Here is a 24,449-nt window from a genome sequence, read left to right on the forward strand (position 1 = left end):
GGTGGTTCTGCAGGCTGGACTGGAAGCTGGCTTCCTTGGTGTGCAGGGAAGTTAGCTGGAGTTTTGTCACATGGCTCTGGGCTCTCTTGTTTGTAGGACTGGGATCCGAGTGTGACTCTTTCTTTTGGACAGTATGATTCTTCTGTGGCATAGGTGAAATCTTCGGTTCCTGGGAATGGATCAGCATTGCTGTTTGGTCTAGAGTGTTGACGGACGTACTCTGAAGTGCGTTGTACAGGATCTTGCTGGCCGAGTTCTGGGCTAAGCACACTGCGGTGACTTCAGGTTTTCGGGTATTCCATTGCTTCCAAGAACTCTGCTTCAGCTATGGCGGCTGCCGTTTCTTTCTCTACGGCGAGTTTCTCTAGCTTTGCATCTAAGAGGATTTTTTGCATGTCTATTGAAGCCTGTTGCTTTGCTTTCTCAGCCTCTAGCTTTGCATCTAAGAGGTCCTTTTGCATGTCTATTGAAGCCTGTAGCTGTGCCTTTTCTTCTTTCATCTTCATTTCTTGTTTGGCAAAGGCTGCTTTGACCTTCGCGGCTTCTGCCTTTGCGCGGGCAATGGCAGCTGCATTGCTAACGGAAGACGACTTAGTGGAACCATCCTTCCTTGATCTTGTCTTGTATCTTGATACTGTGCTACGCGACATGGTGTTGGTAAAGACACTTAACTGCGTTGAGACTATTGTGCTGTGGAATGCCGGTCGCTGTGCTTAGAGAGCGGTCACAGTATGCAATCAAATGTGTCTACATTGCTTGAAGCGGCTATCCCCTTGCAGCACTGGACTGTATAGAAGTCGCTATGGTGTCCGTTTGCAGATATTGCGTGGACTGTAACAGACTTCTGTGTAGTCAGGTGCGTCTCTCTCGCTAGAAGTCGTCGTTTACTGTCCTGTTCTCACAACATGTACCCCCGGGGTCTATATGCAGTTCAACAGGCAGATATCACCATTCTACTAGTTAATAAGATGAGACTTCTTTCTGTAATCTGTGGTTTTATTAACCGGCAGTAGATAAGGTAAACTATAAGAAAATGATCATACAAGAACTGAATATACAGTACAGTGTACACAAAACTTACACAAAAACATTAATTAATCCCTTACCGACGATGCTTTAGTAAGAGACACACAATGTGTAGCTGCTCCTTCCATGAGGTGAGGAGAAAAGGAAGCAGGAGCCTGTCTCTTTCCCAGAAAGCACTGTGAGCAGGAAGTCAGGTGACCTAATAAATATGCATAACTTAACAAGGCAAAAGATGCACTTACAGATAAAGGTCACTAGATGGTGCTGAAGGCACACAAATGAACAGACTATGCAATAGTTAGTGAAGACAGTACAGTATGTCTTCCGTTTTTTACGGTCTGCAAAAAACTGAAGGAAAAAAATAATAATTATTAAGGCCGATCTGTGCTGACAATAGTAGTACCACCTTCATATATTTGCGGACTAGAAATGTGGAAACACGGATGTGGACAACATACTGAACGTTGTCCGCACATTTTATTCACCCATAGAAATTAATGGATCCGCAACTATTCCGCAAAATGCGGAATGGATTCGGATCGGATGCGGATAAAATTATACAGTCGTGTGAATGTACCCTGAACACTGAGCTATTTTAGAAAATGGCCACAGTCCACCCTTACCTTGGGCCAGCCATACAAGCCAGTATTGAAGCATAGTACTGAAAATCAGATACTACAGTATTTGGAATTTGACCCTCTGCTTGTAATGGACAATCATCATGATCAGCGTCGGACTGGGGTTCTTTGGGCCCAAAGAACCCCTATATTATCAATAAAGTCTAATTGATTCCAAACCTAAGACATAGATGCTAGTGATTGGCTCCAAATGCAATTTTTCCCCTTGTACATTTGGGGTTTATGGCTTCCTAGACTGGGCCCACCTGGAGGATCCTTTGTTGGGCCAGTCCAAGGGTTGTCTCATCCAAGAGAGAGCAACTTCTCCCAACGATTTTTCCAGCATAATGGAGCACCAAGAAAAATGGATAAGTGGCTCAGTGAACAAAACATTGAAATTTTAGGTCCATGGCAAAGAAACTCCAAAAATCTCAATCCCATTGAAAACCTTTGGTCAATCCGCAAAAAGCGGGTGGACAACCAATATATAGAAATGGTGATGGGCTTCACACACTGATTCGGCAAGAATGAGCTGCCATCAGTCAGGATTTGGCCCAGAAGCTGATATCCACCATGCCAGGGCGAATTGCAGTCAACACTGTAAATATTGAGTCTTTGCATAAGGCCACATGCACACGACCGTACCGTTTTTTGCGGTCCGCAAAAAACGTAAGCCGCCCGTGTGCCTTCCACAATTTGCGGAACGGGCGGCCTATTGTAGACATGCCTATTCTTGTCCGCAAAACGGACAAGAATAGGACATGCTATTTTTTTTTGGCGGGGCCTCGGAACGAAGCAACGGATGCGGAAAGCACACGGAGGGCTGTCCGCATCTTTTGCGGCCCCATTGAAGTGAATGGGTCCGCACCCGAGCCGCAAAAACTGCGGCTCGGATGCGGACCCGAAAAACGGTTGTGTGCATGAGGCCTAAACTTGATGGATTCATCAATAAAAGTGAAAAAAATAAAAATAATTATGAAATGCTTATAATTGTATTGTACGATAGAGACATCTGACAAAAAGATCCAAAAACAATGAGGCAACAAACTTTGTGAAAACCAAAATTTGTGTCAGTCTCAAAACGTTTGGCCATGACTGTATATTAGGAAATCAGCTCTTGTTAATGCAGTGTTTATACCACTGTTGTGTCTGAGCTGTGATTACAGCGCCCTTTTCTGTCTAGGAGAGCGGAGATCCGTAATGAGCCCGTATATCGCACATCACACACCGTCTGTCCTTGGAAGCAGCTGGCCTCACTTGTTTCTGCATGTTATTGTGTGCTTTCCCTCGCTAGGTCTCCCACCTCTCAATTACCACTCTATGCCCATTGTAATTATCGTCTGTGTCAGCCAGAGCAATGGATAGGCTCATAGATGGTGCCATTATCATGGGGAGTTGTAATCTGGTTGGTACGTATAGGTTTATTGCAGCTGTGTGCTTCTGGTGACTCGGTCAGGTCCTTATCTTGCCCTGTAAATCTTATTTGTCCACTTCCGTTTTTTTTATATTTTTTTTTATCTTGTAGAAATGTATTTTATTTATTATACTGACTTATATAGTACTGCTATATTCCGCAGCGCTTTACAGACATTAGCATCAAGCTGTCCCCAATGGGGCTCACAATCTTAGTCCCCTCTCAGTATGTCTTTGGAGTGTGGGAGGAAAATGGAGAACCCGGAGGAAACCCACGCAAACACGGGGAGAACATACAAACTCCAGGCAGATGTTGTCCCCAGTGCTAAGCACTGAGCCACCCTGCTGCCCATGTCCTATCTTTGTCCCCAAAACAGTGGGGCCACTGAGAGTTCACACGGATGAGGAAAGCACACGACGGTGAAATGAATGAGACCGCAAAAAATGCGGCTCTGATGCAGACTGAACAAACGGTCAAGAGACCTTATTGTTCTATATACTGTAAATCAGTCTCTCTGTTAGAGGAATATGGCATTGTTCACACTGCTCCCAGGGTGACACTGGGTTCTGCCACAATATTGGGCTCAGCAGAACACAACCTGACTTTGGAGCCAGTAATTGGGCTCTCCATCTGTAGCTTTCAAGCTGTTGCAAAACAGCAGGGACCAGCAGCGAGACCCCTGCACTAGGGTCCATATCTAACGAGTGGATTCCCAAATAACCTATTAGATGGTATTGATGATATGTCCTGTGTGTGTAGTGATACCATCACTGATGGAGCGAGGGCCCTGCAGTGTGACGCTAATTGCTTGTTACTAGCAGTCCCGTCAATGAGAATTTATCGGGGAACTGGTGATGATGAAAATTCCTGCTATGTTATGTAAAGCGGCTCCACGCTGGATGTAGTCTATGAATATGGTAGACGCCTAGCTGGTGACGTTTTCTGTTTCCTGCTGTAGGCCACTGCTCTCCAGGCCTCGAGTGCTGTTCTACTTAGTGTAGACATCTTGCTGTGTGCATGACTGCAGTTCAGTCACCAAGGGAGGTGGGCGGCACTTTTATCGGAAAGGGGTCATTTTTCTTTGAATAGACATTCCCTTCTGGGACACCGATGGTATATGGCTAGGATATTCCATGAATGTCAGATAGGTGTGGGCTCGACCTCTGGAACCTGCTCCTATCTAGAGAAAGAGGCCCTGGAAGTGAAGCAGAGCACACCGTACTAGGGCTGCAGTAAACAAATGTTTTAGTAATCGAGTATTCTATCGATTATTTTTTTACAATTAATCGAGTAATCTAATAAGAAAAACCTTAAAAATAACGTATTCCTTCACTGGCTGCCATGATGTCCCCCCTTCCCCAGTGCCTCCATGCCATCCACTCACCCAGATCAGCCCCTCCATGTCAAATCACAGGTGCCCCCCATTAACCCCCCCCGGCAATAATCTTTATACATGCCATTGCCAAATCTCAGGTGCTCATCTCTGGTTAATTTGCATATGTATCAAATCGGTTTTTTTACACAATAAAAGCACACAGAGCTATGTGGAATGGATATTGCGGATGCGCTAGCGGCCATCTAGCAACCCATGTCCTCAGCTCTATACACAAAATCCAGGTGACAGGTTCCCTTTAAAAGTCAATACGTCAATTCATATGAGCGAATTTCTGCTCACACCATCAGTCTGTACCGAGACAAGTGCGGCGCGCACCATCCTGCTCCTATTTTCCCGCAAGACTCTTTAAATCATATGAATGGGTCTGCGAGAAAAACGGATCACACACGGACACCAGCTGCGTGTAGTCCAGAAAAATCTCCTCCATGTTCACCTTCCAGGACATGGACACATTTCTTGTCGTCCGTCTGAATAAGCCCATAGCTCTTAGTTACGTGCTCGCGTTTCTGGCCATGTTCTGGAGACATTGGGGGACAGCTATCAGTAATGTGCCAGAAAAATCCTTACATCATGAACCAAAAGTGGTGATGTGTTTTTACCTCATTAATCAAAACGCGCACGGTATTTTTAAAGTGGGTCTTTTTGTAATTGTAGCCTAATAATCTGTCGTTTTATAAATAAATGCAACATTTTTTACCCTGATTTTGAAGATGCGTCTCCTTTAAGGCTGACATGCGACATTTAATTGCTGTAAGTGCGCCTTTTTGACAGTTTACACTGCCACAGAAGTAACCTTAATCTGCCGCTACATTGTGCGCCTTTTAAGCCAAACATAAGTGGATAAATTAGGTATAATATACGCCAATTTGGTAGACCCGCCCCCTTTAATATTCAAAATACTTTTCTGGCGTGTTTCATTCTTTCTGGTGAAAAATAAGGAGAAAACAGTTGATATATTTGGCGCGAATCAAAACACCATTATTTTTAGTGTATTTTCCCCCATAATTCTGGAGCTACATGATTAGTAAATGCGCCCTATTATCTATGTGATGCCGGATTTGGCTTTCACCGGCGACCTCGTATGATTGATGTCAGCACAGTCACGGCAATTTGCTTCGAAGTAGAACTTTATAGGATATTTGGTAAGCGATGCAGACAGACATCAGGTCTTGCGGTTAATTGATCCCTATGGGGGTCAGCAGTAACAATTGTGACCTTTCTCCCCAAGTTGTGATTTCACGGCAGTTCGCGCTCGGCTTGATGCCTCGGTGGAGCCAGGTCTAGGACACGACGTGATGCCGGCTCTGCTTCTCTTCCTGTGACTATTGGCGACTCCCAGTTGCTTCATATCTGTTGTGCGATGTTTACCTTTCTGATAAGGAGAGGACGGGCGTCCGGGGTTCATACAAATGGGTGATTTCCCAGGAGCATCCGAATACATGGAGCACATACCTTGTGTCCACAATGACACAAATCTGCAGCGTGGCATTAAGGCCACCTGCACACATTGCGGAAAAACGCAGCGTATTACAGCACCACACTAAGCTCATGTATACTTTGGCTACATGCGCACAAGAGTGAAAAAAACATCCGTTAAAAAAACACACTCAGTTTTTCATGGCCATTTTTCAGCCGTTGGTGCTTCCATTTTCTGTCCGTCTGTCTGTTTTTAATGGTCGTTTTGCATCCGTTTTCATGGCTTTCAAAAATGGTCATGAAAAATCGAGAAGTTTATTGGCTTTTTCAATTTTTTTTTATAAAGATCCCAACCCCTGCAGTGCCCTCAGTACACATAATGTCCCCATAGTGGCCCCCAGCTGTAATAATGTCCCCCATAGTGGCCACCATCTGTAAAATTGTCCCTCATGGTGGCCCCCATTTGTAAAATAGTCCCCCCATAGTGGCCCCCAGCTGTAATAGTGGCCCCATCTGTAAAATTGTCCCCCATAGTGGCCCTCAGCTGTAATAATGTCCCCCATAGTGGCCCCATCTTTAGTCCCCCATAATGGCCATCAGCTGTAATAGTGGCCCTATCAGTAAAATTGTCCCCATAGTGTCCCTCAGCTGTAAAATAGTTCCCCATAGTGTCCCCATCTGTAAAATAGTCCCTCATAGTGGCCCCCAGCTGTAATAGTGGCCACATCTGTAAAATTGTCCGCCATAGTGTCCCTCAGCTGTAATAATGTTCCCCATAGTGGCCCCATCTGTAAAATAGCCCCCCATAGTGGCCCCCAGCTGTAATAGTGGCCCCTAGCTGTAATAATGCCCCCATAGTGGCCCCCATCTGTAATAATGTCCCCCATAGTCACCCCCAGATGTAATGTTTCGTTTTAGCAAAAAAAAATATAAATACTCTCCTCATCCACTTGCACACACAGAGTCAGTCGCTCCTCTGCTGAAAGACCTGCACTCACCTTGATGACATCACTGCGTGCTCCCAGCATGAGCGAGTGGTGACGTCATCACACCGAGTACAGGTCCTTCAGCAGGTGCTTTTCAATGAAGAGAGGAGCAACTGACTCCGCACGTGCAAGTGGATGAATGGGGTATTTTTTTTAACCCCTAAAAGGCCATATTGTTCTGGTGTACCCGTTTTTTAACTGCCGTTAGACAGATGCACTCCTGTGTAAGCGACCCGTGTGTGAACAGACCTTCTATACTTTCAGGGACTTTCTTAATTAGACCTCTTTCACACTACCGTATGGCTATTTCAGTATTTTGCGGTCCGTTTTTCACGGTTCCGTTTTTTTGTTTCCGTTGTTTTTCAGTTTCCGGTCCGTTTTTCCGTAAAATTGGGCTGGGCATAACATTTTCAATAGATGGTTCCGCAAAAACGGAACGGATACGGAAGACATACGGATGCATTTCCGTATGTGTTCAGTTTTTTTGGCGGACCCATTGACTTGAATGGAGCCACGGAACGTGATTTAGGGGCAATAATAGGACATGTTCTATCTTTCAACGGAACGGAAAAACGGAAACGGAATGCATACGGAGTGGTTCCGTATACAGAAGGCAAAAAACGGCCCGCAAAACGGAAAAAAAAAACGGTAGTGTGAAAGAGGCCTTATCCGGATGTTAGATGTTCTTCTTTATTTGTGTCTACAGTGAATTTCAGAGTTCTGCTTCCTGTTACCAGCGAGCAGTGCATTGTGGGTATGATGAAGATGAAGATGAAGAGTTCTTGCAAAAATTTCAGTGACTAAAAATCAGTTCCCGTCATCTGAATGGGGTAGTATTTGGAGCACATATACAGATTTCTGAACGCCCCATTACTAACAATAATGGCTGCACACACATATAAGCAGTAAAGCTGAGAAATGGGGATCATTCTAAATTCAAGTGGTATAATACCTACTATAAATGGATCAATGGAAGCTCTTAGCGCACATTTTGATCAAACTTGTGTCAGGCCCATCTACCAAGCGTCAAGGTGGCTTCCGCGGACGGGTCCCTATCACTAATATACCGCCTCTCTTGGACTTATCCAAGTCCACATTATCAGGGCAGTGAAGGAACCAGCTACATTTGTACTCTGCTCAGAAGCCCCAGGCAGATGGGCGTTTGCTCAGTCTAAAAGAGGCCGCTACCTTTAATATATACTACAAGAATATTTAGACTGGCACATTCTTATTCATAGTCATAGGTGCATATCCATAAAGCAAACATAGGGTACTTTCACACTAGCGGCAGGACAGATCCGACAGGCTGTTCACACTGTCGTATCCGTCCTGCCGCTATGTCGCTCTACCGCTCCGTCCCCATAGACTATAATGGCAGTGCGCGGTGAGAGGCCGCCGGACTAAAAAGTCGGACATGCAGTACTTTTAGTCCGGCGGCCTCTGGCCGTGCTGCGCCGGAGCTCTGGCCCCCGTCCCCATTATAGTCGATGGGGACGGAGCGGCAGTCTGGCGGCACGGCGAAATAGCGGCAGGACGGATACAACAGCGTGAACAGCCTGTCGGATCCGTCCTGCCGCTAGTGTGAAAGTACCCATAGATGATAAAAAAAATAATGGCTGCACACACATATAAGCAGTAAAGCTACATAGCCAGTAGGTGTGCCTGTGCAACTCCCATAGATGTGTGACCACAGGTGCGAAGCGGGGCCCCTTCTCCAGTTAGGAGTGGGTCCCAGAGGTAGGTTCCATCCCTATGGGAAATGTATGGCAAGTGTCGTGATGGGGATACCCCTTTAAAGAGGACCTATCACCCCTCCTGACATCTCTGTTTTAGTATTCTGGAGCATCTTATCTTATAACGCTGTTATGTACCTCCTGTTATTCCTCCTGGATATGTAAAATTGAGTGTTACCATTCCCCTTGGCAGAGCGGCGTGACTCTATTACTATGGAGGACAATGAAGAAGGTAAAACATTTAAGCAGAATCATGATTTCCAGGACGTCCTCCATGACAGCACCCATGGAAGATGTCCTCATTGGCTTCTGTAGGGACAGGAAGAGAGACAGTTTAAAAGGCCCCTCCCCACCCCCTCTCTCCAGTCTTCTTCTTTGCCCTACTGGGATAGGGGGAGTGAGACAAACTCCCTCTTAGCAAGTTAGGTAGGGAATGGGGCGAGTCTGGTCGGGGGGTGCTTACCTCTCCTTTTCAGACTCCTGCAGCCCCTTAACCAGCACCCCTCTGGGAAGTGGTCCCCTGGTATAGTCCCCGATACCTTTCTGAAGCATGGCCGCAAGGATTGGGGACGCCGAAGCCGCTTCTCCCTTCCGGAGCTCTGGGCTCGGCAGTGGCTCCTGCGCTCCCCTGCGTGCGCTAGGCCTGGATTGCCGAGACCGGAAGCCAGCACGCGTCACCGGAAGTGTCATAGCAGCGCGCATCGGCATGCTGGAGACCTTCCGAATCAGGAGGTCTCGCATGTCTAGGGGGTTGACTCTTCCTTGGAATGAGTCCCCCTGTGAAGAGCAGGAGGAGGTGGAGCCAGGCGGCGACGGGCGGACCGGTAAGTAAAGACCTATTTAAATGTCTGATGGCAACCTGGTGAGGTTGCATCATGGAGGTCCAGGCGTCTAACAAGCAGGAGACTTGCTCAGACTCCCCCGTCCAGGCCCCTGTAAGTAGCAGCTTTTATGGCTTAGACAGTTTTTTTTTTATGGGAATCTTTGACTCTAAATGTAGTCCTTTATCCGTTTTCCCTTAGACTACAAAAGAGTCACGGCACAAATCACATGGAGACCCTAAAAAGAAGGGAAGAAAGTGTGCGACCTGCCAAACAAGGCTTCTGGAGCCATATAAAAAACAATTATGCCCAGAATGCCTTTCCAAAATTCTTAAGGACGAACGGTCATCTCTACTCTCAGATTTAAGAGCTATCGTAAGAGAGGAGGTGCAGGCAGCAACCTTGGGCCAGAACCCAGACCCAGTACCATATCCCCCCCCCCCCCCCCCCCCCCCCCAAAAGAGCCAGGATCCAGTTAGACTCTGATTCAGAGGAGGAGGGATTATCTGCTTCAGATGAAATGGAAGATGAGGACTCAGTGTCCTATCCTCAGGAAGAACAAAGGAGATATTTATTTTCATCGGAGGATCTAGACCCCCTACTCACCGCCATTAGGCAGACCATGGCTATTGAGGAGGAGGAACAGGCACGCTCCGTTGAAGACAAAATGTTTGGGGGCCTTAAAGTCAGGAAAAGGAAGGTCTTTCCAGTAAATAAAAATTTAAAAGACCTCATTTCAGAAGAATGGGCAGATGGAGAAAAGAAGCTCTTCATTCCCAAAGAATTTAAAAACAGACTGCGCTTTGATCCGAAGGACACTAATCTCTGGGACGAGGTCCCAAAAGTAGATGTCCAGGTGGCCAAGGTAGTAAAAAAGACCTCAATCCCGTTTGGGATCCCATGGATCGGAAGTTGGATGGTCTACTGAAAAAAATCCTGGGAGTCTGGGCGGCTGCAATTAACACTAACATTGCTGCTTCAGCTTCCAGATCCTTAGTCCTATTGATAAATCAACTAGAGAATCACCTCAGGGCTAAGACATCCAGGGAAGAGATCCTAGAGTCACTCCCTTTGCTAAAAATGGCCTCAAGTTTCCTGGCTGGCGCTTAAGCGGAATCTATTAGATTTGCAGCTAAATCACAGTCTCAGACGAAAGCTGCTAGACGTGCCCTCTGGCTCAAGTCCTGGTCCGGGGATGTAGCGTCTAAAAACAGACTCTGCTCCATACCATTCTCTGGTTCTTTCATGTTCGGCCCAGTCTTGGACTCTATCCTCCAAAACGCGGCTGATAACAACAAAAAAGGGTTTCCTGAAGAAAGACCTAAAAAACCGCAGCCCTTTCGTAGAGCCTCTGGCCAGAGTCAGGCCAAGTCTTATAGAGGGAAAGGTAAATCAGGCCGTTGGAGCTACCCCAAAGGGGGCAGGGGAAGGGGCTTCCTCTTCAACCCCAATACCAACACAGGGAAACCATGACGACAGACCGGTAGGTGGGAGACTTCGTCACTTTTGGGAAAGTTGGAAGCGAGTCACCCACAATCAGTGGATCCTGGACTCCATCAGGGACGGCTTCAGGATAGATTTCAGAAATCCTCCTCCACAAACCTTCCAGCTGACTTACTTCGAGTCTCCTCTCCTTCAGCAACAGCTGCTGTCAGATGTACAAAAGCTTCTGGTTCTGGGAGCCATCACCCAGGTCCCTCCTCCCCAGCATTTCACAGGACACTATTCAAGACTATTTTTTGTGAAGAAGCCAGACGGTTCGGTAAGGACGATCATCAATTTAAAATTTCTTAACAGGTGGGTGACCTACTACAGGTTCAATCAATAAGGTCCACTACTCCTTTGATCCCAGCAGGTGCTCACCTTTGCACATTGGACCTCAAGGATGCGTACTACCACATCCCCATACATCTTCAACATCAACAGTATCTAAGGTTTGCGGTCAAGTACAAGGAGGAGAATCTTCACTACCAATTTCAGTGCCTGCCGTTTGGGATTTCATCTGCCCCCCGTCTCTTCACAAAGATAGTATCGGAAATTATGGCCTACCTTCGCCAGAGTTCGATTACAATTGTGCCCTACTTGGACGATTTTCTGCTGATAGCAGATTCAGTACAAAAGCTGGAGGGGGACATCCATCAGACTTTGGCCCTATTCAAAGATCTGGGGTGGATTGTGAACTATCAAAAAGATAGTTCCTGGGCACTCTCCTGGACACGAGGACACAGCACTCCTTTCTGCCGGAGAGGAAACAAATCAATATAAGAGAAAATATGGAGTCGTTCAAAAGAAAGAGAACCCACTCAGAGAAGCTATGCAGATCCTGGGACTGATGACCTCCTGTATTTCAATTATACCTTGGGCCCAGTTCCACTCCAGGACGCAGTATTGACCGCCTGGGACAGAGACCACCGCTCTCTGAACTCCAGGATAAAATTGCCAGACAGAGTTTTGAAATCCCTGTCCTGGTGGATAGAACCCGAGAATTTGGAGAAGGGGGTCCCGTGGAATATGACTCCAGCCATAACAGTTACCACAGACGCAAGTCTGAATGGTTGGGGGGGGGGGGCATGTGTACCAACATCTCTTCCAAGGTTCTTGGGTGCTTCGGGACAGAATAAGGTCCTCAAATTACCGGGAACTGAGAGCAGCCAAGCACCTTCTCCAAGGTCAACACGTCAGGATATTATCAGACAATATAACGACAGTATGTTATCTGAAGAGGCAGGGCGGAACCAGATGCCCGCTCCTTCAGGATCTAGCAGATCAGATTTTCACATGGGCAGAGAGGGAAGTTCTGTCCATTTCAGCGACCCATTTAAAAGGGTCTCAGAACTCGAGAGCAGACTTCCTAAGTCGTCACAGGATCGACGCGGGGGAATGGAGCCTGAACAAGCAAGTTTTCAAACAGATCTGCCAGGTATGGGGCCAACCAGAGATAGATCTCTTCGCGTCCAGGTAAAATTCACAGCTGGACTGTTTCTACTCTCTAAACCCCAGTGGAAATCCAGTGGCAGTAGACACCCTAGCCCAAAGATGGGACATGAAACTGGCTTACGCCTTTCCTCCTTTGCCCCTAATGCCGGCAATCTTAAAGAAGATGAGGACCAGCTCTACCACTCTGATCCTAATTGCGCCAGACTGGCCCAAGAGAGCCTGGTACCCTATCTTAAAGGAAATGTCAGTCAGAAATCAGTTTCCCCTTCCATGCAGGAGAGACCTGTTAACGCAAGGGCCTCTGGAACATCCCAATCTCAACAAGCTGAGACTGACTGCCTGGATCCTGAAAGGCAGACCCTGAGGAAGAAGGGTCTCTCCGATCAGGTAATATCAAACCTGCAACAAGGCCGTAAACCAGTAACTTCGGCCATATATCTTAAAATATGGAAGAGATTCTCATCTTGGCTAGCCCAAAATCACCCAGGGACTGAAAATCCGTCCATAGGCCACATACTAGATTTCCTCCAGAGAGGGTTTGATATGGGTTTAAAACCTAGCACACTCAAGGTGCAGATCTCGGCCTTAAGTAGCTGCTTAGACTTTCCCTTAGCAGAACACAGGTGGGTTAAGAGGTTAATCAGGGCAGTTTCCAGAATGCGGCCCACCTTAATGACGGTTTCTACGTGGGACTTAAATGTAGTACTGAGCAGCTTATGTGATTCTCCCTTCGAACCCATTAAGAATATATCTGACAAACTTCTATCCTTCAAGACGGTATTTCTACTAGCTATCACTACTGCCCGTGGGATAGGCGAGATTCAGGCCCTGTCAGTTAGGGAACCCTTTTTGAAGGTCCTAGATGATAGGATAGTTCTTAAGTTGGATCATTCCTTTTTACCCAAGGTTGTCTCAATGTTTCAAAGAGAACAGGAGATTATACTCCCTTAACTTTGTACCGCCCCCAAAAACATACAGGAGGAACGGTTCCACTGTCTGGATGTGAGAAGAGCAGTCCTCGCCTACATCAAGCGGACGAAAACCTTGGAGAAAATCACCAAACCTCTTGATCCAATTCGGTGGTAAAAACAAGGGATGCAAAGCCTCTAAAACCTCTTTAGCCCGCTGGATCAAGGAGACCATCCGGGAATGTTATAAACTGCAGAATTTGTCTTGCCCCATAGCTTTGAGGGCTCATTCCACCAGAGCCATGGCTACAACCTGGGCGGAGAAAGCAGGAGCTTCCATTGATCAGATCTGCAAAGTAGCAACCTGGTCTTCCTCCACTACCTTTGTCAGACATTACAGACTAGACTCAATGGCCAATCAGGACTTAGCTTTCGGCCGTAAAGTCCTACAGGCAGTGGTCCCCCCCTCTAAGATTACGTTCTAAGTTGTTAGTTCTCCATGGGTGCTCTCATGGAGGATGTCCTGGAAACATATTTAGTTTACCGGTAAATGGCTTTCCAGGAGTCCGGAATGACAGCACCCAATACTACCCCCCCCCCCCCCCCTTTTTGTACACTATTTGGTTTGTATGACTTGTACTGCTACTGTATATAGTGTGAATTAACATTGTTCTCAAAATAAAGATGTGGCAGACTATCCGGTGTAGTAAGTTATAAGAACACTGGAGAGAGGGGGTGGGGAGGGGACTGTCTCTCTTCCTGTCCCTACAGAAGTCAATAAGGACATTATCCATGGGTGCTGTCATTCCGGACTCCTGGAAAGCCATTTACCGGTAAACTAAATATGTTTCTCAGTGCCCCTCTTTTTGAGGGGTTTTCCACCGGTATTACATTTTTTGATATATATAGCTCACATGGGGTTAAAAATAAAGAAGAAACCAAACTCACCCTCACCGATCCTGAAACTGCTGCTCCTGTCACCTCTGCACTTCCTGGTCCAGGAAAGGCCCAATCAGCCAATCACTGTGTGCGCCGGGTCAACGGCTGAGCGGGCCCCTCCTGGCATTTCCTTTATCATATTTTAACCCTGTGAGCCATGTATCAAATTAATACTACACTAGTATGACCACAAAGGGGAGATTTTCAGCAGTGAAATTTCCACTGCAGATGGGTTGCGTTTCCGCAGTAAAATCCGCACCAAATCTGCTACAGCAAAATGTACATGTGTCACATGTGGCTGTGCCAAGAATCTCCCCCCCATGCACAGCAAGAGTGTGTGTGTGTGGGGGAAGGGGGGGGTCATACGCAGCGTAACCGCAGTGGATTTTTCAACGAAAATCTGCAGCGTTCAGTTTTTCTGCGCGGGTGCAATGCGTCGTAATAAAAAACTGAAGGTTTACAAACAACATCTCTTAGCGACCATCAGTGAAAAACGCATCGCACCCGCACTTGCTTCCGGATGCGATGCGTTTTTCACTGAAGCGCCATTCACTTCTATGGGGCCAGGGCTGCGTGAAAAACGCAGAATATAGAACATGCTGTGTTTTTCATGCAACGCAGAACTGATGCGTGAAAAAAAAATATGCTCATGTACACAAAACCATTGAAATAAATGGGTCAGGATTCAGTGCGGGGGCTATGCGTTCACGTCACGCATTGCATCTGCGCGGAAAACTTGCTCGTGTGAAAGGGGCCTTATAGAACAGGAGGAGCTGAGCAGATTGATATATAGTGTAGTGGGGAAAGATCCAGTAAAACGTACAATTTATACACATATCTCTTTGGGCTCATGCACACCACCATAGCAGTCCGCAAAACAAGGATACCAGCCGCGTGCCTTCCGCATTTTGGGGAATGGAACGTCCGGCCCATAGTAGAACAGACCAATCCTTGTCCGTAATGCGGACAAGAATAGGACACGTTCGATATTTTTGCAGATGCCGCACAACAGACATACGAATGCAGACAACGCGCGGTGTGCTGTCCGCATCCAACTGAAGTAAATGGGTCCGCATCCGACTGAAGAGAATGGGTCCGCATCCGACTGAAGTGAATGGGTCCGCATCCGACTGAAGTGAATGGGTCCGCATCCGACTGAAGTGAATGGGTCCGCATCCGACCTGCAAAAAATGAGGTCTGGATGCCGACTAAAAGAACGGTTGTGCGCACGAGCCCTTTTTCTGACTTGAGTTGTACGCGGGGAGGTGTCAGAGACTGATAATATTATCTGTGTAGAGCCTTACGCACACGACTGTATTTTGCCTACATGTCTGATCTGCATTCTTTGCGGACAGAGCGCGGGCCCATTTCTATGGGTCCTCAAAAAAAGAAAAAAAATTGGATGTCATCCAGGCGCTGCCTGCAGACGTCTGTTCTGCAAATGACAGAACATGTCCTAATGTCCGTATTTCTAGTGACGGACTGAAATACAGACATGGTTGTGTGCATGAGGCCTCACGCACAGGACCATGTGCGTTTTGAGGTACACAAAATACGGATGCCATCTGTACTTTTTGGCGGATGACTTAAGTGAATGAAGTACATGTACTAAATGAAGTACATGTCCTATAGTTGGCCGCAAAATGCAGACCGCAGACCCTTTTGAAGTCAATGGGTCCGCAAATAATTCAGAAGCAACACAGGGGGCGACATTAATATTTTGCGGCCCTTGGGCTTCATGCACACGGCCGTTGCATGTATTGAGGCCCGCATTAAACGGGCACCAGCCATTTGTGCACTGCATCACGGATGCGGACCCATTCACTTGAATGGATCCGCAATCCAGAAGTTGCGGTGCGGAACGGAGCGCTTCCGTAGGTTTTCAGTCTGTGCCTCCACACTGCAAAAAAGTAGTGCATGCACTACTTTTTTGTGGTGCGGACTGTCTGATGCAAATCACGGACCCCATTCAAGTGAATGGGTCCTGTGTCCGCATATGGCGGCCCTACGATCGGTGCCCGTGCAATGTGCGGCGCACATTTCTGTGATTGGACCCTAAGTGTGTATTCAGAGAGAGCTGTCCGTCTCCCCTGGGGACCTTTTCTGCAGACTCCCCAGCATGGCCAGGTCACATGACAAGTCACCGCAGTGGCCGGTCATTGGCTGCAGCGCCAAACCAGATATTGATGAAGGGAGACCCGAGACCTGCAGCCCCCAAGGGGGAGCGATGGAGCTGCAACCGCGGGGGTGAGGTAAGCATAAGCCCCACTGCAGGTCTGGCCACAGAAAAGGTCCCCAGGAGTGAACAACCCCTTTAAGTTCAGAAAAGGCAGAGATATAAATGTCAGGTTCATAAAACCTGCTCTGTGTGGTGACAGCTTCTCTCTGATATCTCATGCTATGTGTAATCCCACCCTGAAACATAGTAGTGAGGAAAACCGCAGGGGATAGTTCACACTGTCAGCAGTAACTCTCGCTATACAGGTCCATAGAGACCGTCAGGCACACGCAGGGGCAGCTGGTATAGGACGGTTGGGCACGTGCACCGGCATCCTCGGCCGGCTGTGGGCGGGGTTGTTTACATGCGCCTGTCCACAGTGAAGGGTCCCGTCCACATGGAGCAGTTGTTTGGCCGGGCAGTAACGTGACGAGCGGGGAGCAGCACCACACCCTGCGAGTATCCGCGGGGAGGACACCCCCCCCCCCCCCTCAGCCTTGGAAGTCATTAATTACAATAGGCCTGTAGGCCTGCCGCCCTCCTATAGGCTGCCCGCTCCGGCCGGGACTCCCGCCCCCCAGTCTGTTCCTCCTTCCCGCAGACGCGAGGCATTTCCCAGTAAACTTCTCCAGCGAGCTGCGTCTTCTGTACAGTGCGGAGCAGAGCGGGTGAGTCCACTGCGAACTGAGCCGGGGGGAGACCGGACTGTACGACTTGTGGTGGGACTACAACTACCAGTGAACCCCAGCGCTGGCTCGTCTGACGGGGCAGTCTGGGAATTGTAGTCCTACCCTGAAGCTGGAGCCCACCATAGCCTTACATATGTAGGGGGGGAGCTCGGGGCTGTGCGTTATTAGCGACTTTTTGACAACTTTCAGGGACGGCTCGGTGGTACGGAGGCGGGCAGTGTGGCAGAGAGCAGCAGCTTACACTCGGCTGCACATGAACTGTTTGTAGCTGTCCTATGGACATACTGTCACTGCCGTGTGTTGTACTTTCTGTCTGGTCACATTGATCCCATTTGCTCATTTTGAGGACTGACCCTTTAAATCCCTCCCCTTCCTGGGATTTGTGCCATTAACCTCAGGTAACCACCTGTGCCAGGAGCTGGGGTGAAGGTTTCCAGGGCTGTGCCAGCTGTGTGGTTACTCAGCACCATGTGCGCCTCACGTTTGGAAGCTGTTTTCATCGCTTTATGGGAACCGGGTGTCAGTTGTCAGCGCTCCACCATACAGCAATGTGTCCGTTTTTACTCCGTGACCCTCTGTACCTGCCTCGGCTTGTGTGCTGCAGGTCGCTGACCGTACGGAAATGAGGAATGCTGCTATTTGGGGGCAGAAAGAAGTTAATCAGGATATGTGATGTCACCTGTTGTGTGCGATCCTTCCTGCGGGGTCAGTGGACCTTGAGTCAGGGTGGACATCATTATTTCTAGGAAGCGCGCCGTTTGTTTTATGCAAAACCGGTTCGCATCGCTCTACAATGTAGATTGTTTGTATAGGTATCAACCGAAACCGATGACTACGACCGCCGAGGGGGGCATGAGTTCTGCATTGTGGTCCTGGAGGTCAGAAGATGTGGTGGATGATGTCAGCCTGGGGCTGTGGGCCACACTGGTGGTTGTGGTGGCGGCTGCAATTAGTGTCCTGCTGGAAATGGTTGTGGGGGTTTTACAGAAGTGGTGTTCCTGCACAGGGTATACACGTGCACTATACGTATGCTGCACGCAGGGTATACACGTGCACTATACGTATGCTGCACGCAGGGTATACACGTGCACTATACGTATGCTACACGCAGGGTATACACGTGCACTATACGTATGCTGCAATCAGGGTATACACGTGCACTATACGTATGCTGCAATCAGGGTATACACGTGCACTATGCGCCTGCTGCACGCAGGATATATGCAGGCGCACTATGCGCCTGCTGCACGCAGGATATATGCAGGCGCACTATGCGCCTGCTGCACGCAGGATATATGCAGGCGCACTATGCGCCTGCTGCACGCAGGATATATGCACACACACACACTCTGCGGCATTTTTCCATCTATATTAGGAAGTTATATTTTCTTTTCAAAATCCTAACGTCTCCCATTAATGGTGTAAAATATATTGACACAGGAAATGTTTGCTATCCTGTGGGCCGTGAACCTTGTGACCACGAATCTGCGGCTGCATTGACCTCTATGGCTATTGCGGTCGCTCGTCCCCATCACTGTTCACGCGGTTCTGCTGCTGGCGTTTTAAGGTACCTTCACATGCTGCGGAACATTCTGCCAGATAATCGGCCACATGAAGATCTTCACCATGCTGTCCTTTTGGCAAACGGATTCCACTGTGGAAAACGATGCAGAAAAATCTCAGAATTTTTAATTTTTTTTTTTTTCCTGCTGCGGAAGAATGGAGACGTTCTCATACAGAAATCTGCACCATATTTCACACCAAAAAGTCCACAACAATCCTGCGGATTTCCTGGCAGATTTTTCCGCACCGTGTGAAGGGACCCTCAGGGGCTACAGAAAGATGCGATCACCTGACAGCTGAGTGCTGATTTATCTGATTGCTGGCACCTTTTGTTATCAATAATTGCACCGATCCTAGGCTTTTGTCATAGGACCTTCAAGGGGTTCTCCACTCTGGTATGTTTTGAACTACACAGCAGTGTGTTGCATGTGTTAAAAAAAGAAGAAAAAAATCCTACTCTCTTGCTGGTCCATTCTTGGTGGTCTTGTCTAAGCTGAAGCGGCACATCTTGTGACCCGTCTGTCCAAAAGTTTGCAGTCCAAGAAATAAGATTGCCAAAAAGAGCCGGAACGAAGCCGCAAGCTGCAGACGAGTGTGATTTTTATTTTTTTCCTCTTCTCTCTCTCTACAGTTGGAGCATGCTGCTGCCCACAGTTAATAATGTCCCAAAGCTGGACAATTCCTTTAAGATCCGTTCAACATACAGCAGTATTCTTGTGTTGAAAATACAACCATCTGTGGGATGGATCTGTTGTACACTTCGGCATGGCTTCCACTAAGAACAGAAGATGCAGATGAAAATAAAGCTTTAGGCTGGGTAGTAGTTCTCTTAAAGGGGTTATCCAGTTATTACAATGCTGCTCTTCCCGGTCTAATTATGCTGCGGGCACTTCTGTGATTTCAGCCCGCAATGTACGTGGTTGTGCCTGCACCCGAAGCTGCCTGGCTGCAGCGCAATCCCTGTACATTATGGGTTGAAACTGGACTGGGAAGTTGCAGAAGTTCCCTCAACATAATTAGAGCGAGGAGCGCAGCGTATATTTGGTAAGGTGACATTCTTGTGAGGCTCACCACTGTGGGCGAGATGGGATAAAAATAACTGGATAACCCCTTTAAAGCTTAATATATAGAGGATCATTTGTAAATATTAAAACATAATTTTTCTCAGTAATGCGGACACTTAGGAACATGGGACCAACACGGATGCCTTCAGCTTGTAACAGGTCAGCCAGTGTCATGGGTACAAATCTGCGGGCAGGTGGCCTTTAAGGTCCAGCAGGGCAACCAGGTTGGGCCATAATTTGGGTCAGGACAACGGAGACAAAATAATGAAGCTCACATAATACCCATATAAAACATTGTATTTTATTAAGTCCTGATATATAAAAAAAAAGTATACCATTAAAAAGGGGGTAGTGGCAGAACAGACACCATCCCGGCAATACACACACCACAAAAATATATCCTATATGGGGATAAATGAATAATAAAATCAATGTCCCATGCGTATAAATGGATATTAAAAGTGATATACTAGTAAGAGTGAGTCAATGATAGCAGAAGTCATAAACAATACATCATATGGGGATGTTGGCAACCTGAACATATAAATACGGACAAGTCCTGCAAAAGTCTCAGGCCAAAAGAACCATAACATAAACACCTCTCGCCCAAGAAGCAGTGTGTGTATACCAGGATGGCGCTACCCCGACGCGCGTTTCGTCGTGCCTTCGTCACTCTGTCAACTCTTACTAGTAAATCACTTTTAATATCCATTTCTACGTATGGGACATAGATTTTTATCCATTTATCCCCATATGATATATTTTTGTGGTGTGTGTATTGCCTGGATGGTGTCTGTTCTGCCACTTTCCCCTTTTTAATGGTATACTGTGTTACAAGAATACGATGTTTTATACAGGCATTATGTGAGCTCCATTTTTGTGTCTCCGTTGTCCTGTATACTCGGGAGCTCGTACCTGGTTATTTGATTAGGTGCACCCCTTTTTTCAGCCACAATATTCATTGATACACTAAGTTTTGGCAATAGGGACATCTATGGTCGTTTTTTGGTATTGACTGATAATTTGGATCAGAGAGAACTATCGCTTACTGTTATGAGACAGAAGTCAAGTTTCACGTAGTTAGTCACTGTATGTAAAGTATCAGTGCCTTATAATGCTGCATGAAACTTGGCTTCTATCCAATTTCATTGCGCAAATTACAATTACTACGTTCTTGGAAACTGCTGTGCGTCTCTTGTTTTGATCGTTCACTCGGGGCACTCCAGCGTGCAGTTCAGGATGGAATAGCGATCCGCGCGGTGATAGAAACATGCCTTGTGCAGCTTTACATATAATCGGATACATCTGACGTCTCACTGCTGGTGAGTAGGGAACCCATGCTGGTTATGTTCTGATGAATGGGAGTTTAGCTCGTAATAGGCTTTTATTAATAGATGTATTTTCCTGCTACCTGAAGCAATAAAAATGTATATAATCCTGCAGTTTTCACACTGGTCACCTAGTCTAATAATAGGTTATGGTTTCCTGTTCTGTGCAGGCAACTTTTCAGTAACTACTATCATTATGACCACCGGCAGGATTACAAGGACAAGTGACACCTCTATATAGATAACACAGGATCCACAATTCTCAGTTGCTGATATCACAGCTTATCTGCTCCCTTCTGACCTCTGCACAGGTCACTGAGCATGCCTAGAAAACTCCCCTAGAAGTCAATGGTGTTAGCTCCTGTGTGTGCCATACATTGTATAGCGGCTCAGCTTGATATCACAGCTCAACCCCATTCACTTCAGTGTGGCCGAGCTGCGCCTAGGCCAGGGTACCGATGAACATGGCCTTGGCAAAGCTGGAGAAGGCCACGGCTCTACTGCGAGCATCTGTGCCTTCTCAAACAGCTGATCGGCGGGGGTCCCGGGTGTCGGATCCCCAATCAGATACTGATGACCTATCCAGTAAAAAAAAAAAAACTCTCAGAAAACCCCTTTAACCTATTTTAGGCCTAGTGGCCAGTATGAAAACAGTGCGATTAGCTGCAAAAAAAATAAAAAATTACCGATCGATAGCGACATGGATAAACGAAAAAAAAAATATTCTAAAATATTATTAAAACAGGTCATTTTCTGAGGCCATAAAGTGAGAGGTTTTCTGCTGTGCTGCGCTGTGATTTGCCGTCTGCAGGACGCCTTGAGACCTGCTTATCATCTAGACCCCCTCCTAACAAAACAAAAAACACTAGCAGAGAGCTCCTTTAAATTCGGCCTGGCTGCTGGAATGCCTTGGCAGACACTGGTGGGAGTATCTGGATGGCTGTACAGCAGGTGATCCATTGTGTCTGTGCTCCACTGTTTAAACATGGCCGCATACAATGGATAATTCCCGCACAAGAGCCACTTCTCGCCGTATGTGGCCTCTTTGTAGGTAAGAGTTGCATAATGCACAATGGCACCTGAACCCGCTGGATACAATGTCGGCCTTCTGTGTTTGCAGGAAATGATTTTGGTAACCGATGAGATAAAAGGCTTCTTTTGGGGAAGTTCACTCTGTTGGAGCTGAGAAAGAGGAATTCCTGATTTTAAAGGGGTTCTGCACTTTGTTTTAACTGATGATCTATCCTTCTCACTGTTTACCGCCGGCCCAGTGACGTCACGACTAGGATCAAATGGCCTGGGCGCGGCTAAGCTCTGTATACTTGAATGGAGCTTAGCCCCGCTCAGGCCATTGGTACTAGTCGTGACGTCACTGGGCCAGCGGTAAATGGTGAGAAGGCCACGGCACTGCTGGTGTCGGACCCCCGCCGATCAGAAGCTGATGATCTATCCAGAGGATAGATCATCAGTTAAAACAAAGTGCAGAACCCCTTTAAGGCCTCATTCACATGACTGTATTTTTGGTCTGCATTTTTTTGTAGATCAGATGTGGACTTATTCATTTCAACGGGTTTGCAAAAAATGCCGGCAGTGCACTGTGTGCTGTCCGCATCCGTATTTCTGTTCCACATCTCCACAAAAAAGAGAGGGCGTGTCCTATTGTCCGTTTTGCGAACCAGACTAGGCATTGTTACAATGGGTCGGCAAAAAAAAAAACTGATGCAACACGGATGTATATATTTTGTTTTTTCTGACCACAAAATGCATACAGTCATGTGAACGCACCTTAAAGGAAATATGTCGCCAAAAATGTTTCCTGCCAGTTGAAACCAAATAGTGGCACATCTCCTCCTTTTTTCCGAGTCTGTTTTTATTTTCTGATTACAGATTTTTTTTAAATTCTATTTCTTGAACGTGATTATGGAGGTGGCTATCTTGCCTGAGCTGTTCTTAACAGTATTTACAAAGCATAAAAAAATTTGCTTTACGGCAGCCACACGGGCCATAGACCCCGGACAGGAGGGGACCTCATCTGTGCAGAGGTCAGGAGGGGGCTGATGAGCTGTGATAACGCCTATTGTGAATGGAGAATCTGGTCTTATCTGTCATTCCAATCCTGCCTGTAATTAGATCACCTCTGTATAGATAAGCAGATAACTGTAGTAAAGTGATCTCTACAGACCAGGAAGTGGTGCCCATAGTAGCCAGTGAGAAAACTGCAGGATTTTATGGTTTTTGTTTAAATATAGACATAGACATTAAAAATTTAAAAACGTGCTTTAAACAATAGGTCGTTTTCTGATGACACATTTCCTTTAAACTAGACTTTGCCTCAAGCTGCGATTCCTTCTATCATAGCAGAACGCATGTACGTTTTCTACCTGTTTGTGTCACCTTTGGACTATAGATGGTGGACGCGCTGGTGACGTTGCCTGCATAGTACAAGGTACTGTTACAGCTGGAGCTCCACTTTCCAGGGGCGTGTGTCCTTATGGTGGTGTATCGGCAGCATTCTCCTGTCCCACCTTATTTATTTCATTCTTTGACGTTGCACAGAAGCCGCAGGAAAGTCACATGTCTTCTAATACAGACATAAGACGCTTAAGGGCTAAGTCTATGGCTGGTAGACAGTGACAGAGCTGAACACGGGCGTCTTACACATCGTGTACCCTTCATGACACTGCCAGTCCGGGCCCTGGAAGCCATTCGTACCGGTCCTAAAACAAATCCCATTAGAAGAAACGCGTCAGCATATGTCTTCTGTAAAATCGTTACAAGTTCTACTCCTGGTGTTTCTGCCAGATAATAAGGCTCCCCAGCTTTTCCACATCAATGGCTAAACCCCATACATGCTGAAGTCAGCAGCACCAGCCATACGGGTATGAGACCCTCCCGAATAGTAGAGCAGCGTCTTGCTTCCCTTTCCCCGCTCAGCCAAGTGTACGTGTGTGGTAAAGCTGTCAGCCGAATGAGTGTGTAGCTGATGTACGCCCAGCGCTCACAGATCCTGCTTGTGGGACACTTTCTGCCACATTTTAGGCTACTTTCACACTTTCCGTTTGTATTATCTTTAACATAGCCAAATCGGATCGGTCTTGAACACCATTGAAAGTCAATGGGGAACGGATCAGTGAATACTGATCCGCCCCCATTGACTTACATGGTGTGCCAGGACGGATCCGTTTGGCTCAGTTTCGTCAGACGGACACCAAAACGCTGCAAGCAGCGCGGAATGGAGGCAAACTGATGCATTCTGAGCGGATCCTTTTCCATTCAGAATGCTGTAGGGCCAAACTGATCAGTTTCGGACCGCTTGTGAGAGCCCTGAACAGATCTCGCAAACGGAAAGCCAAAACGCCGGTGTGAAAGTAGCCTTATTAGGCCCCATTTACAC

General features: G+C 47.1%; 1 protein-coding gene across 2 annotated transcripts in view; it reads left to right on the top strand.

Annotated features, from left to right (window-relative positions):
• The window catches only part of SGMS1 (sphingomyelin synthase 1), a 322,253-nt gene that overhangs the window by 263,793 nt on the left and 34,011 nt on the right, over nt 1-24,449 (top strand). Inside the window, exon 1 of one of the 2 annotated variants that reach the window (XM_040435302.1) lies at nt 16,860-17,079. The exons of the other annotated variant lie outside the window; for it this stretch is intronic. The gene's annotated coding sequence lies outside the window, so the exon portion shown is untranslated. Of the gene's footprint in view, nt 1-16,859; nt 17,080-24,449 lie in introns of those variants that run through there. 2 annotated transcript variants of the gene reach the window in all.

This window comes from Bufo bufo, chromosome 6 (genome assembly GCF_905171765.1).
Source record: "Bufo bufo chromosome 6, aBufBuf1.1, whole genome shotgun sequence".
Lineage (NCBI taxonomy): Eukaryota > Metazoa > Chordata > Amphibia > Anura > Bufonidae > Bufo > Bufo bufo.